The sequence below is a fragment of the Dipodomys merriami genome, unplaced genomic scaffold (genome assembly GCF_024711535.1).
Source record: "Dipodomys merriami isolate MVZ:Mamm:240054 unplaced genomic scaffold, mDipMer1.0.p SCAF_18, whole genome shotgun sequence".
Lineage (NCBI taxonomy): Eukaryota > Metazoa > Chordata > Mammalia > Rodentia > Heteromyidae > Dipodomys > Dipodomys merriami.
This window is the reverse complement of record NW_027203159.1, coordinates 14,629,075-14,632,323: the sequence shown is the minus strand read 5'-3', so window position 1 is coordinate 14,632,323 and position 3,249 is coordinate 14,629,075. Positions and strand designations below refer to the sequence as shown.

General features: G+C 43.6%; 1 pseudogene; it reads right to left on the bottom strand.

Annotated features, from left to right (window-relative positions):
* Window positions 1–811: 811 nt before the first annotated feature.
* On the bottom strand, window positions 812–2,179 carry LOC138829994 (T-complex protein 1 subunit eta pseudogene; annotated as a pseudogene).
* Between the last annotated feature and the right edge of the window lie 1,070 nt (window positions 2,180–3,249).

The following is a 3,249-nucleotide window of genomic DNA, read 5'->3' as shown; positions in this document are numbered from 1 at the left end:
ATATCTAGAGCCAGGATCAATCTTGGCAACCAAACCTCTGACCTCCAAAGGTCAGCCCCACTCTTTCTCAATTGGTTTGCAAACTACCAGTCCCCAAAATTATGTTTTTCAAAGCTCCAAACTTCACAGGGTAAGGCTTTTCCTTTTTCCCTTCCTCCCTCCTTTGCTACAGACCTGGCCTTCCTTCCAAATATTTCCCATTTTTCCCTTCCATTACTTCCTTCTTCTGTTCAAGCCACTCCACTCTCCCCAGGCTTGTCCTGCCAGTAGCTGTCCTTCCCCTCCTGCTCTCAACATTCTCTCCTTCCCAAATTTTCCTTTCCTAGTGTCACATCACTTTCTTCCTTTAAGGTTTTTTCCATCTTTGTCTACGTTCTATTACTTTGAACATGCTACTTATATATAAGGTAAGCCCCTCTCTCACGTCAAAGGTTCTCCTAGCTAACCCTATTTAGTTTTATTTCTCAAATGGCTCACTGCCCAATCAATTTATAACAGCTCACCGTGGGGGTTTGACAACACACTTCTTCCTGACTTCCCCATTCAGTGGCCATCTCTGCCCTCTCCAGCAGAACAGACCATGGGGCAATGATGATTATCGGGCCACACTGATTATTGGGACACCATTGGATAATAGCATGTGCTCATGTTGAACTAGTGAAACCCAGAGTAACCGATAGTAACCAATGTAACATCACATTGCTGTTGTGAAGCATTCAGTATTATTTAAATAACCTCCATTGAGTAGAGTGGGCCAATTATTATCATTTCCTTTTACACCAATACATCAAGCCAGGAAGGGTGAGTAGAATCACAACAGCCTGCCAGCCAAGGAGCAATGCCTTTTAATGGAAGTGGCCCCTGTCCTGAACTGAGCCGCTGGAGGAATGTCCACAGTGGAACAGGAATTCTTGATGGTCTCATCAACAGACACAAGAAGGCATGTAGATTCAGAGGCTGCTGTCAGGGCATTGATCTGCACGAAGGTCTGGAAGTTGTCTGCAATGTCCTCATTGTTGACATCCACCCATACCACATGTGCCCCTGGGCATACCGAGCCCACAGCTTGTTGAGAATATTTGTGGCATCAAAACCAGCATGTCACACAACTGGCATGGGTTAATCGCCAAAACCTTGGCATAGGCCCTAATCAACAGCTGCTGCTTGCCTGGAATAGTGCTTGAGTAATCTTGCAGGTACTTGGAAAGCTCTATCTCAATGGCCCCAACATGGGCCATCATTGTCCTCTTCAGATCCTCCTCAGGCACACAGCCCGCATAGAACATGTTCCTATCAACAATGTAATAGGTAGCCACATCTCCAATGGGGAGTTTAGACATAATAACTTTGGCTCCAGATTGGTAAATCTTCTCTTATTTGTCATAGAGAATGTTCCATTCATCACTGACAATTGCCTGATAATCTTCCACTCTGTGGACTGATTTCAGCATTATCCTTCTCATCTTTGAGCTCCAGAACAACATTTAAAAGGGCAATCATGGGGTTGCATTTCAAACACAGCATAAGAGAAAGTCTTCTTAAATGCAACACCAGCCACTAGCTGAGATTCCTCTACCGCTCCACTCTGGATCTTCTTGATCCCAATCATTTTAAGCTATAGCAATTCATCGAGCATCATTACAGCATCAACCACCATTTTGGCGAAGAAGGCTTTCTGCTAGGAAATGAGATTGGAGCTCAGAACCATCATGGTATACTAGAAGCTTCCTCTGTTCCACTTTATCTTCGTATTTCACAGTCACAGAAATTTCGTTGATCTTGTTAACTTCCAACTGTGTGGTTGTGAGGAGAGCTGGGATGATCATGTGAGGGTGCAGACCTTCCTGCACATATGGTTTCACCTGCTTCAGAAACTCTGCTGCCAGTAGGGTCACGGATGTATTGTCATCTCCAACTTTGGCATCATGGGATTTGGCAATGTCCACTAAAGTTTTTGCTGCAGGACAGACAACATCAAGAAGTTCTAGAATATTCGCCCCACCATTAGAAATTGTTGCTTTACCTCAGCCATCCACAATAGCTTGTCCATGCCACGGGGACCCAAAGTGGTTCTTACAGCCTCAGCAATCACCTGGCAGGCACTGATATTACTCACAACCTGAGGGATGCCTTGGGAGCTATCAGTCCCCTTTTTTATCAGAATAACTGGTGTGGGCATTATTTTGGAAGCTTATTCAGTGTTCCCCCACTCCTCTGCTGTCAGTTTCTAGGCTGCCCAGCAACACCACAGTGCCCCTTGCCAAAGTACCAATGTCCCATTTTTTTTTTTACAAACTACTATGACCTCAGCCCAGTCTGAACAAGTGGCCACTAGTACTAACTCATACCAAGACTATACATTCCAGACTTTACCTCTGTGAAGTCCACTTCCCAAAATTCACCAGGTGAGATTACTTGCACAAGTGCCTTCTCCATAAGTTACAGCTTTCCAACATTTACCTGATGGCACCTTTCTACATACTTCACATAGGCTTGTCAGGCTGAAAGCCCACTGGTTTTCAAGACAGATTTAGGCAATGACACGGGGCAATTTACAAAGGTGTCAAATAACCAGTTATAAAGAGACAGAAGGCTGGTAACCATTTTCCATAAGTTCAGTCACCACAGTTGCAATCTGGTTACCACTGTTTTGCCTTCTTCCTTTAATCTTTATGACTAGTATCTCTAGAGACCTCACTGGTTTTAGAGTTATCTCCTGACCTATCTGATACACACAGTTGTCTCCATGAGCCTCAGGGACTTTAGTTTCTTTAAATTCTGGTTAGTACTTTGAACCTCAGTCTGGCTTGGAAACTTCTTCTGTTTCATGCTCGTCCTTTTCCCTTATGAAATCTTGTTTTCATGGTACCAATCTCCTTCTCAAAGTCCTCCTTAACCTGAAAGTGTTCTGCAGTGTGACAGGAGAGTTCCTATGTCACTGCTGCTCTTTCTCACAGCACCTTTGCTTGCTCTTTTGCTCCTCCTTAAAGTCCTCAGTGATGTTATTGAAAGGATTACTTTCCCACCTACACCTGTTCCATTGGTGCATGATGCTTCTGCATGATATTTATGATGAGTATCTCAGCAGTCTTTTGTAGATTCTTTTTCTTGTTTTTCACTTCACTTTATTTTTGTGACTAATCTTTCAACTGTTTACCTCTCCTGTTTTTTCTGCCTAATGCTCCTTCCCTTACCATGAGAGTATGTGTGTTGTTTGAGTAACAATATCTTGATCCTGATATTTTTATG